Raw genomic sequence first — 13,247 nt, forward strand, 5'->3', positions numbered from 1 at the left:
TTCTAATGCATAGCTTGTACTCCACTAGCAACAGAGATCTGCTTTTTAGCTCATAGATGACAGTTCTGACTGCAGTCTTGTGATATATTCAAATTTTTGGAGGGCTTACTTCCTGAGGGTGTACAACCATTGTTGATGTAAGTACACTGTGTACATATGGAAAAATGAATGGATGGCTGAGCACAGGGACTTGGACATATGCACATTCTTGACACTGTCTGAATTAGGCAGAGTGTGACTTCATTGAGTTGATGTCTGGTTTTTGTTTGTACTAAAACAGAAGGTTTTTTTACTTGTATCACTCACACTGTACTGTGTCACCACACTGGGAACTCCCTCTGTAATGGCTTTCTAAAGCTGGTATATTCATAGTGATGTAACATTCAGTGAATTACTAATCAAGGATGTTGTGAACATAGTAGGGAAAATATATTGTATTAAAGCAGATGACTGTTCAAGCTTCTAAAGTTGGGAACTGAGTTAGAGGAAGAAAATAATCATTCCCTTGAAGGGAACAATACTTTATACTATGCAGTAGGTCACTAAGGAAGATTTTTGAAGACCTGAAACTTTTAATTTAAAGAAGGAATTAATGATCAAGATGAGTGGGTTCAGCCCACTGCTAGACTAGGTATCCCCTAGATTCTTTGTACTTTGATAGATAGCTTGGTCTTAGTGTGAACAGGCTGGGCCATTACACAAAAGTTTGAGGTAATTTTTCTCAAGCATTATACTGCCCCAGCCAGAAAAAAATTCTTGGTTAAAAGAATTGTGGGGGAATCTTCATAAATCTGTGTTCTGTGTACTACAGATAGAAGTTTTCAATAATGTTTCTTAAGGTCTCTCATTAAAAAAAAACCAAAACAACAATTGCAAGGTACATCCAGTAAAAAAAGATTAAAATCAAGTATAAATAGTGAAAGAATGAGAAAAGCACTGATGTCTTGCCACCATTTGATAAAAACAAAGAATTTTAATTGATATGTTCACTGTATCATTCACTCTTGTGGTGCTCTTTGACATTTCAAATGTAGATATTTGAACCTCAAGCATTTAATGGACCTGGCCTACTGTTTTGTATTGATCCACCTCACTGCAAATCACTGGTGATGTTCTTTACTCCCTCCCTGTAAAATGAAAAGAAATCAAATCAAAGTGTCCTAAACTTGTTGATTCAAAGCTGTTTCATCTATCAGTATAGAAAAATTCTATCAGTATAGAAAAATAGGTTAACAGTCTTTTTTCAGTCTTTCTTCAGCAATCTGAATTGAAATAGCCTGGCTTAAAGTAACCTGGATCTCAGTCATAAAAGCAACGTGCTGCCAAAGTGGCAAATCCAGAATTTATCACTCATGTATATTTCATCTGCACTTTATTATTCTTTACTGCTCAGATATAAGAACTCATAGCACTGCTAGGATTCTGAGAACTGTATGGCCAGTAAATTTGTGGCAACACTAATTCAGGATTTAGGAGCCAAATTTTCAGTACTCTATGATTTAAAAAAAAAAAAAAAAAGTGGCTTCTGAAGGAAAGAAATGTTATCCATTTTTCCCCTGTATTCCCTTTAGCTGCACAATTTGAACTTTACTTTTTCTCTCTTGATTCCTTGCAAAAATGGAGAAGATGTGTTCTCTTAGTCTAAAAGGAATCTTCTAAAACTCTGAAGTAGTTTAGGTTCTTCTGCATGTATAATAGATATTGAGATATCATGATGCAGCCTGTCCAGGATCTGAAGCCCCATGAGAGATTGTTTACCTGATCTTTTCTGCTTGGCTAGGACAGTGGGTTCATAAATAGTCTCAGTCCTTATCTAGTTCAGGATTATCATTTATATCCTCATTTGACTTTACAATCCTACTGTTCTGTGTGAGATATTGCTTAAATTCTAATCTCAGGAGGGGAAAAAAAGGAATTGTATCATTCCACTATCAATTATTTTTTAAAGAACTGTAGGTTTCCACAGTCTTGAGGTTGAACATCCTGAAATATTTGGGGAGAAATCTTGCCTAAAAATAATTTTAATTTAATTTAATATGAAACTGAATCTAGCTGGGCACAATGAAAAGTCTGACAAAAACACTAATCCTTGTAAGATAAAGGAAGCTAAGACATAAGAATTAAGCTTTGCCGAAGATTGCTTATTGCTTATTCCTACCTATTTTTTCCCTGTTTTAATTGCTTAAGTAATATATTTAATATGCAATCAGGAGTAAGTCTGGAATTAGAGTAGTGTACTAGCAAATGACAAAGCTCTTCTGAAAGTCAAAGTAATCTCAAAGAACAGAGAGAAAAATCAGAGCACAGTGCAGTTAAAGTTGGACCCCAGTCAGTGCCAGCCTGCCAGCTGTTAATAAATTATGTCTTTGGTCTGTCATATCTGAGATGTTGAACTAAAATGTCAGTAAGAGTGTTCATATGCTGCTATTTGATGCTGAAGACTCATTATTAAAGACAGGTTGTCTATTGAAAAATTTCTTCCCTTCTTGTCTTACTTCATGCTTAACAAAATGGATGTATGTCTTTCAACACAGTTGTCCTGGACCACTCACATGAACAAGCCAGGATCTCTATAAACTTGTGCTGTGGGTGTGTGTGGCTATGTTATCTCTAGGGAACATGGATAAGAAGTGTGGGAAGTAACTAGAAGAACTGATGAACTTATTTCAACACCTAGTGAAAGAATATTTTGGCTTTTATAACCTACATGTAACTGTATTATTAAGCCCTTTGATAGTCTCAGGAGAATTCAAAGATACATCTGCTGATTTAATCAGATTAGCAAATATGTAGAGGAAAATCACAAAATAATTTTTCTGCTTGTTGATGTAGAGAAAATCTTTGCTTCTAAAATCTTAACTTTCATTGTTAAGAAATTTTTGCCAGGCAGACAGTGTGGTGATAGAAAAGACAGAGATTATTATCAGGATATTTTTCAGCATCATAAAGCAATGGGAAAATAATCAAGTATTAAATCAGTGTCTTTCCATACAGTTGGTGAGATTACTACAAGAAAACATTAGTCAGAAAATACTGAGCCATAAAGTCAACCTGAAAGTTGAATAGAAATTGAACTAGAAGTTCTAAAATTTTCCTGATGTTGTCATGGTCATCATCACAAAACATGGTGATATTCCTAACGTTTTGGTTTCAAGTAACAATTTGCAAGGTCTCAGTTTTCTGCTTCTTCATATCCGATAATGCTTGTATATATGCCCCAGGGAACTTAAGGATGTTAATGAGTGTAAGTTTTAGGTTATTCCCTGCAAAGAGTCTTGTACTAATTTTTCTGAAAGCTTGAGCTGGCATCTATTGAGTACTTATAATTCTTGTCCTACACAACAGAATTTTTTCTTTCCCTCTATGCCTTTCAGCAGCAGTTTGGACCATCAGCACTCAGTTTTAGGTATTACCCTCTTCCTGTTAAATCTCACATCAGAACACCTGAAGTGACCAGTCTGTCAGCAAGGGAGGAAGTTAGATACTGTGAAAAAAACCCATTTTACTAGAAAAAGTATTTTAATATAGTTTTATAAAGGAATAAGACAAGAATCACAATATCTCTACTGAATACCTGCAATAATAACTGGCCTAGGAAGAAAATGCTTTGGGCTTGAAGGTTTGATAGTTGCAGTAGGTGTGACTCATGATTCAAAAAACCATTCTACTAGAAAATGAAATTAAGGAAATATTCCTCTAGTACTATAGAACTAGTGGAATGCCTTATTTCTACCCCAAATGGAAGAAAAATGTTGTATCCACTGACTTGCAGGAGCTGATACCATGGCACTTTTGCAGTGTAATCCATGGTATTATTTGTTTCATCCAGCACTGGCTGAATATAAGGCACTGACTACCCTCTGTTTCTGTATCATGATTTATTTTACTTGAATAGGCTGATCAGCCCTTATTTCATCAGTCTGAAAGATCATTACAATAGACATTTTTTTAATCAGTAAGTAATATTTTTCCTAAAATGCCTTATGGTAAAATTGCTTTTAAGATGGTCAGGAAGGGCTGTTACTGGTGGAACTGAGACCTATATTCTGTGGCTGTCATGGAGATAGAAAGTGGGTATATGTGCATTGCTTTTATGTTTGGAACCAATATTCTTTGAAAGAAATATTGACTTTCAATCCCTTGTAGTTTTCAACATTTTTATTTGAGAAATTTTCAACTACCTCAGATGTTAGTCTTGTACCTGAAATACTAGTTAAACCATGCACACATGTCAAGCAACAGCTTTTTCCTAGTCCTTAAATATGGGAAAAACGTTTAGCTTTGGATAAGGCATTTAAAAAAACTTCACTGGAACAGAATTAAAAGGTATCCATGTTTTTAGGGGAAGTACAGTCCAATTAATAAACTGTCAATACTCAGTATACCTTTTAGACTTGTTTCAATGGAATTAGGTTATCTGTATCCTTGCCATTTAGAGTTGATATTACCCCATAACTTACAGTGTTACATTGCAAGGTACGCCTTGGGTCTCCTACAATTCTGACACTTTTTAGTTGTCCAGCAGTACTTAAATCTTTAAAGTGAAGAAAAAGAAGGACAACCTTTTGTGACAATGTCTGATGCAAAATACAGCACATTTTATGCTGCAGCCATGTCCTTAAAAATTTATCATATACTGTCCCACCAGGAGATGCCTGATTACTGGGACAATAGCTTCATTTGTAAGCATCCCCTTTGGCAGCCCAGGAAAGGACAGCCAACTAACTGACAGCAGCATAGCATTTAAGTCATGGCTGTGGTGCAGAATTGAATATAGAAGAGAAGGAATGACTAGCTATTGAACTGCAGTAGAGAAATGATTTGTGCTGCCTGCTGTTATATAAAGCCTGCTATGCACAATAAGAGCTGCTCCATTCCCCTAGATTTTAGGTTTACAGCTCACCACAGTGTTGGTAGAACATAACATACTGGCAAGTTTATTCTTTCTCACGGCTTGGGCAATTATTTGGCATTGATTTTCTTAAAGTTTTGTCTTGCATGTCAGCTTTTTGTTGGCAAACTTTGCAGAAGAGTTTGAGCAAGTCAGTAAGATTTGAGAATACAGATGAGATCAGTAGTTGGCTCATGCTTTCCTCTTACGAGACAGAAATAACAAAAATATCTCCTCTCCAGACACACACCCACGGAGGAAGTGATGGACATGTTATTTGATTTATTTGATTTGATTTTGCTCCCCAATAAAACTCTCACACTTCTTAACCTTTCTATCTACTCTGCTTATTATAATCAAAATACACTGAATTGGCTCCACATGATGGGAATGCTTTGTCATTTGCATTTTTTAAGCTGTGACTCTGCTCTGAGACAAAACCAGTTGACCAGTTATGCTGAAGCAATATAATAGCATTATGTTACACTGAACCAAACAATGGAGCCTAATTACCTGTGATTTAGCTGAGTACTTTATCAGGTATTTTCAACCACATAGAAAAAGTCTGAAGTGCCACTGCACAGGTTTGGTAGCAGTTTCCAGGTTTTTGTCTAGGTGAGAGGGACATAATGTGCAAGACTATGAGGAATCTTAAACTATTCCCTGCACACTGTTTTATTGTGTGATGACTGTAATTGGAGCCATTTTCTGGTTATCTTGTTCTCTATCATGAACAGTTCAGGAAGTGCTATTCATGATATTATGTAAATCAAGAAGACACTTTACTAAATTGGTGTTAGTAGAAAATAAAGAGCACCCCCTTAAGTTCTGATAATGTTATTCTTACCAGATAGTCTTATTCATATGCAAGTAGGAAGAATATTTCCATGGCCTTTTATAACGATTTAAAAAGTATTTCTAAGATATTTAAAAAGTATTTCTAAGTGAGTGTTTGTATCTTCTCTTGGATACATATTGCCCTCTTTATAAGTTCATCTTTAAAACTAGGGTGTCTAAATTTAGACACATGACACATAAAGCTATGTTTAATGTAGTATTTAATGTTGGCAGGGATACAGACACCTGAGTTTCAGGCATTGCATTTGAAAATTGTTCCTTCTATCTATAGATACAATAACTCCTGAGGATGTTATCAGAGCTGTACCTGGGCCTATCAAGAGAACCACACTGCCCTTCTTTATTGTGGTCCAATCTTGGCTTCTCAGGTGAATTCAGAAAGCTGTACGTTCAACTTACTTTTTGCAATGAGCCTAGTGGGCAAAGTAATGTGATTTGAACTCACAGGGGGCATTCCTGACAGAGTTCAAATCTCTTACAGTGTCTTTAGACAAAGACCTTTCTTTAAAGTCAATTGGAAAACTGAATAGACCACATGAAAGGTGGGCTTTATAGTTCAAGTATATGTATGTTATACACCAAACAGCTGTGAGAAGAGAGAAGCTGAAGTGATGCACCTACTCCCCTGAGGAGAGAGTTTCAAACACTTGCTCATGAAAATGGTCCATTCCTGTAATGACACTTACCTCAATGCATAACAATTGTTCACATGAATATGACTGCAGGAATGACCCAGTTTTTTTATTTTAAGGCAATTGTCATAGGATATTTGGGGATGTATCATAGTAAAGGTCCTTTGAGCTGGGTCAGCCTCTGAGTTGACATGTGGTACAGGTGAATGCCCTGTAGAAAGAGCTGTTTGCAAGTCAGCTCTTTGGAAATTCCCAGTAGGATGGCCAGGTGAGATGGCACTAGCAGCTCACAAAACAGCTTTGCAGTAAGGAGTCCCAGTTTGGCCATGACCTCTGGGTGGATCACCTTGCACAGATATGTCAGCTTCCTTCTGTGCTTTTGGTGTGATCTTAGAAACTTTTCTAGTGTGTAGTCTTGTGGTCATATACAACTAATCTACTGAGAACTTGGAGACAGAATGATCAGGATGAAACATCCTGATCCACTAGGAGTTGGATTCACGACCAGTTTTAAGCACAGAGCAGCCCAACAGACACTCAGATGACTTCCTTCAAGTTAATGAGTTAGGGCCAAACCTCAGAGCTCAGATGGCTTGACCTCCCTCTGTAGCTTCTGCCAAAGTCAGACGCAAGAGGCTTGTGACCTATTTACATGACATAGAAAGAGTAAAAGTATAGAAGTTCTTTCAGAGTTCAAAAACAGAACCAGGAGATGGTGACAGATAATTGTGCCTCTTTCCCAAAGCATTTTCCCTTGTGAAAACTTTTGTGGATTTTTCCCTACCTCTCCCCTTCTCTACGTATATGAGATTCCTCAGAGAGGTGGTGGGGAGAAGGTACATCCTTAGAGGGATGCAGAACATTTTCAGAGTTTTCAGAGCATAAAAATGTACTCAAATCCCACAGCTCCTCTGTGGAAAACAGTTGTGCAATTCTCTTGGTATATTTGGAAAGCATGTCTGTCTGCTTTTAGCAATAGACTCATAGCTTTCCAGCGTAGATTTTCTCTTTAACAGGCCTAATTTATAGTCTTATCTCAGTGTTTCCAAAAAAAAACCAATTTATGCTTGAAAAGTATGATTCAAAGATCAGACTCAACACTCATTTATCATTAATAAATTTAGATTAGGAAGGAAAAACATATTCTAGTGGATTTCCAAATAGTATACCCCAGGCAACAAAAGTAAATTGTTTTAAGATAGATTTTAGAAAGTTTATGAAACTGCATGACCATACAGTCATACAGACAAATGCAAAGCAAGAACAAATACAAACAAAATCCCAAGGACATAATTTATCTGGATCTCAGATGACACTTCACTGACATTGGTGAATGACTAGAAAATTATCAAGAGCAGGATGGACTTGCTTTCATTTTCATACTATCCATATATTTTGTATACTGTTTTGTGCTGAGAATCTATATGATGGAGTCTGATTTGTTCTTATTCCCCTATGTCTACTAAAAAGATATGTCTAAAAGTCAATCCAAATGCAAGTATGGAACCAAGAGATTTATGGCTTTTTTTCTTCCAGTGATTTTCTTCATTCTGACCTTTTACTTGATAGCAATTTGGCCCATTGCTTCTTCAGGGCATTGTAGATCTTCCAGACATTATAGATCTGCTGATCTTTTTTTCTGGCACTATTCAGATTGCTATAGATTCTTTGCTCACCTCTCTGCACACAATCCCACTGAACTAAGCCATATTTGTCTTATTATCTCGTCTTGTCCCAGGTCATTATATGATAAATCCAAGTTTTTGAGGAATACACTGTTCTCTTCACACTGGAAAGACATGACCTTGATGTTTATAGCTGATCCAGTTTTGGTGCAGTCACTTCATATCAAAACTGAGACAGCTGCAGCTACTTTTGAAATATAGCAAATGTTTTAATTGGATGGATACTATTGTTAACACATATACAGGATAATTTTCAATTTTTGAATTATTAAAGAGGGTATGTCAGGAAAAATCCCAGTGATAATTATTTCAACTATACGCCTCAAACCCATTCCTTTATCCAATATGAAGTGACTGCAGTGACCAGCTGGGGCAGTAATGGCAGCTTACTTGTTCTGGAGACTTATCTGGCACTCCACTGTTTTGCTGAAGCACAATCGTCTTATAAAGTGGATAAAGTTCAAAGAGCACATTTACCACTGACTTCCCTTTGAGACAACTAAAACAAACAAGAAAATAAAATTTTCAGTGACTTGTATACTGTTTAAATAATAACTGTCTTCAAGACATAAATAAATGTACATTTGCACATAATGTGTCTGAATACACTTTTATGCCAGTTACTGAATGCTTTGGTCTTTCCCAGCTGGTGAGTATTGGGTAATATCTCACGTCTGTTAAACTAATTCTGGACTTCTGGGGAAAAATTAGCAGAGAAAACATGACAGAAAAGAGAGGGACTGCATTTTGTCCAACTCATGGTTTATCTACAAGGTAGTAAACTCTAGTCTCTGACAACCACTTTTTTTCCCGTCTAAATACATTGCATAGTATGAGCACAGTGACTTATGTAAAATGAGACTAAAAGCAGGCAGTGAGCACTGGTATTCTGATACTCTGTCTTGCTGCAAGAGTTCTTCTAATGCATGATTGCAAAAGCACAACGCATTCATTGGGATTTACACTGCTCTTCTGCTTCAGTCATGTAGAACTGGTGGGTGCTTGGTCCTGGACCTGGCTTGGGTGGCTCAGGAGCTGCTGGGGGAAGGAAGGAATCTGGTGGCTGTCTGTCCTTGCTGCCCGGGTTCAGGATCTGCTCTGCCTCTCCCATGCACAGTTTGATGGCAGAAGTGAGCAGGCAGAGTACAACACTGTACTGAAAGGGAGCCTGGGAAGGGGGGCAGGCCACCAAAAGGCCTTGTCGGTGTTGTCTGTCTTCAAAATGGAGAGTATAGTTTGTCTGAGCAGACAGAAAGTCCCGTATCCAACTCAGTGAAAACTACATTTCTTTCTGTAGGCACTTGCAGGCCCTGCAGTCAACAGCACTGACAGTGTAGGGGTTACCATTACATGCATGTCCTGGCTGTGTCTTAAGCTGACATTTCATAGAATAGTTTGAATTGGATGGGACCTTAAAGTTTATCTACTTCCAAAACCCCCATGGGCAGGGACACTTTCCACTAGACCAGGTTTCTCAAGGCCCCATCCAACCTGGCCTTGAAAACTAACAGGGTGGGACACCCACATCTTCTCTGAGTAACCTCTTCCAATGTCTCACCACCTCCATAGGGAAGAATTGCTTCCTAATACCTAACCCAAATCTATCCTCTTTCAGTTTAAAGTCATTGTCCTTTCTCCTATCACTACATGCCTTGTAAACAGTCCCTCTCCAGCTCTCTTTTGGTTCTGGAGGGCTGTAATAAAGTGTCCCTAGAGCCTTCTCTTCCCCAGGTTTAGACCCCTACCAATGTCTGAGCCCTCCCTCATAGGTGAGGTGCTCCAGACGTCTGATCATCTTTGGGTCCTTCTTCTGGACTCATTCCAACAGGTCCACATCCTTCTTGTGTTGGAGATCCCTCCAGAGCTGGATGAAGCTCTCCAGGTGGGGTGTCACCAAAGCAGAGTACAGGGGGAGAATCACCTCAGTTGAAACCCTCAAGGTGAATCACACGCCCCAAACAGACCACAATGCAAGTGTGCCAGGGCACTCTGGTCTCCGTGGGCAGCAGTGGGGGCCCCCTCGGGTGGCATGACAGGCCCTGGCAGCCCATCCCATAGCATTCCAGCCAGAAGCAGGAAAACTGGAGAGCACCAGGGAAGCCTAGCCCTGGGCATCTCCATAGGGATGGGCTGAGCCTGGGACAGAGTGGTTGGCGCGTGGGTTGGGGAATGGCTCAGGCCCAGTGAGGATAAGCAGGGTCAGACATGCCCATGACATGCAAGCAGGGCCCTGGTGATGAGGAAGGTGCTCACAAGCTGAGGTAGACATGGATGTGCCCCCATGTTACAGGCCGGGGATATGTGTGGGAAATGAGGCTCAGCCAAACTGCCTTGGTGTGCAGGGCAGAGGTTTTTGGTGGTTCTGACAGCTGCAGTTTTGACACAGAACTCTTGTTGCAGGGGGTTGACTGGCTGCCAAGTGCCCTGACAACAATTCTGTCCTGCTTTGGGAAGCAAATGTGGCACTCAAAGCTCTGAGATGTCCAGATATCCTGTGCCTTCATTGTGGGTGGGAAACAAATGTATGTGGAGAACAAAACTCCACCTATGGCAAATACCATGTCCTTTGATATGACCATCTGCCATTCCTTTAATTCCTCTATTTGTATGTAGACTGTTCTTGAAAATGAGGATAAATATATATAATTTTCTTTTGTTTGCAATGACATATTTGTAATATGTGACATTGCAACGTTAGGAAGGACAGTGTAACAGCTATAGTAATATCAGATAAAGTGATACAAGAGTAAACATACATTTTCAAAAAAAAATCATTATAGTTTTTTAAAAAAAAAATCCAAGTTATTTCTCATTTCCTTCAAACCACTGTGGCCGCTTTATTGCTCTCACTGAATTTCAGCCCATTATAGATTTACTCTGATTGTCCTTTGTGGCTATGCTGCATTCATCCAAGCTATTAATTTTATTCTTTGTCAGGCAAGATAGAAACAGAGCTTTCATGTCCTTCTGGCATTCTTAAACTCAAACATATTTAAGATGCATAATTCTGTTGTCTTAGGAACTTGGTGTTCCACTGTTCTTCACATTCTGAACTACCTCTGTCAAAGTTTCTATGAATGAAGTGATAGGAAATCTTTAAAAAAATCAGTAAGGTTCTAAAACAAAAACAAAAGTGAGAAATATGGAATTTTTCACAGCAAAATCAAAACCAGAAGGACATTCATGTACATTTTCCTAAACCTTACTCCTTACTTACAAGCATTTTTTCATCACTTTATCTTTGTAACAATGACATTGTGGCATTAGCAGGAGGAAAATAAAAATGAAAAATCTTGTGGTAAGGCACAAAATATAAGGTTTTAGTTTTGTTTGAGTCAGAAAACTTATTTATATTTTATCTTTATTTATATGGGTTTTTTCTTTGACTTTTTTTTTTCCTTTTAATAAACAAAAAAATCTTTATCTCTGCTCTCATCTAGGATAATAATCTGAAATTAATAATTTATTCCAAAAATTAGATAGCAAAGTCTTTATAACTAAACTGCTATTTTCTTAAACTAATCCTTTGCATATATTTATTAAACTGAAGCAATTATAGATTTTTTGTTTTCTGATGTCAGGGTGAGCACTTAATATCTGTCATTCACTGCTTAACTATTGGTGTTCAGCTCCATCCCACAATGCTCTTTCTTTGCCTTGGGTCAGTGTAGGAAACCATTCCAACCCAAATACTTGCTTGAGAAAATTTAAAAATTAAGTGAACATAAAGCCTCCCCTATGCAATGCTGAAATTAAGTTTCCATGAGCAGCTGTACCAGGAAAGGCCCTAAGTGCTTTATCAAGGCTTTTCAATGCAGCCCTCTGTACAAGAAGCAAATGTGCAGAAGGTGTGAAGGATGGATAAACCAAGCCAGTCCACCTATAAATATTCCTATATAATCTCTGCATGTTTCATTGAGCTCTGCTTTATCACACATGCTTAGTGGAGAAGCTGGGGTATTAAATGTCATCATTTCTGCAAGCCAGGCTTTGCCTGAGAAAGGAAAACACCAAAGATACTGAGGGAGTCTTCTTCACTTTTTTTTTTAAACATTCTTTAATTAAATGGATTTTGGGGGAAACAAATCCTTATATCCCTGAATTGAATGGCTGAGCACTATTAGGAATGTCCTTGTAAATGCCAAATTCTTTAAAAGTGCCCACTATCTCAAATAGTCAAAGAGGAAATCCTGGCAGTGTGGGTTCTTTGCTGGGCTCAGTGGCTATAATTCCCCCAGAGTTTGCTTAGTCAGAGCCTTAAATATTGTGTTTGGCAATGACTTTTGTATTTGTGCTTAAAGTCAGATTTTAGTCATAGCTCCTTTAAAATTTCAGCCCCAGATCCTTTCATGTGACAAATCATTTGCTGAAGGCAGAGGGGACAGGGTGTCCTGAGCTGGGAGCACAGTCCCCTGGCAGGCTGTTCTGGCTCCAGAAAATTTAGGGAGAAGGAAGAATCCTATTGACTCTGATGTTCTGGATGTGGCTGGTCATGTTTACATCTATTGAACCAAATAATTTCTTGTGGCGCAGCTAATCAAATTATTGGTGATCAGCAATCAGGCTGTATGAGGTGAATTAAGGACACACTTCTTCCTGACCCATTTAAAGGAGTGCCAACGTTGCAATACAAGATTGATTTATTAAAGCAGAGGAAAAAATACAGACTCTTTAAAATTAAAACTGACATGTCTATTTCTAAATTCCTAGCAACAGTAAAGCAAGTTGCAAAGGGATAGTAGGGCTGTTGCTGCAGGATATATAAGCCTCAATAAAAAGAACACATCTGTAATTTCACAAAGTATCTGAGATCATTCAACCTATAAACTGTATTTTTGAGAGACAATTTAAACTGCTTGTAAATAAAAGAGTAAAGCAATCACTGTTATCTCTCTAGAAGAAATATATGTTTAAGCAAATAGTGAAGATGCACTTTAATGTGGTGTTTAGGGTTTTTTTTTTGCACAGGCCTTAATAATGACATGTTTGTCCTTTTCTATAAAAGTGGTAGAATGCGTTATTTTTCATACACATCCCTGCCTGTTCTTGTTTTTACTTATTTTTCTTAGGTAATGAAAACCCTTCAATATAAAGACATTAGAGCTTTAAAAACATAGAAAGTTTACTTGATGACACAGATGTTAATATCATAAATTCAGCAGTTTGCCTTACCTATTTTAA

The sequence above is a fragment of the Parus major genome, chromosome 2 (assembly GCF_001522545.3).
Source record: "Parus major isolate Abel chromosome 2, Parus_major1.1, whole genome shotgun sequence".
Taxonomy (NCBI): Eukaryota; Metazoa; Chordata; class Aves; order Passeriformes; family Paridae; genus Parus; species Parus major.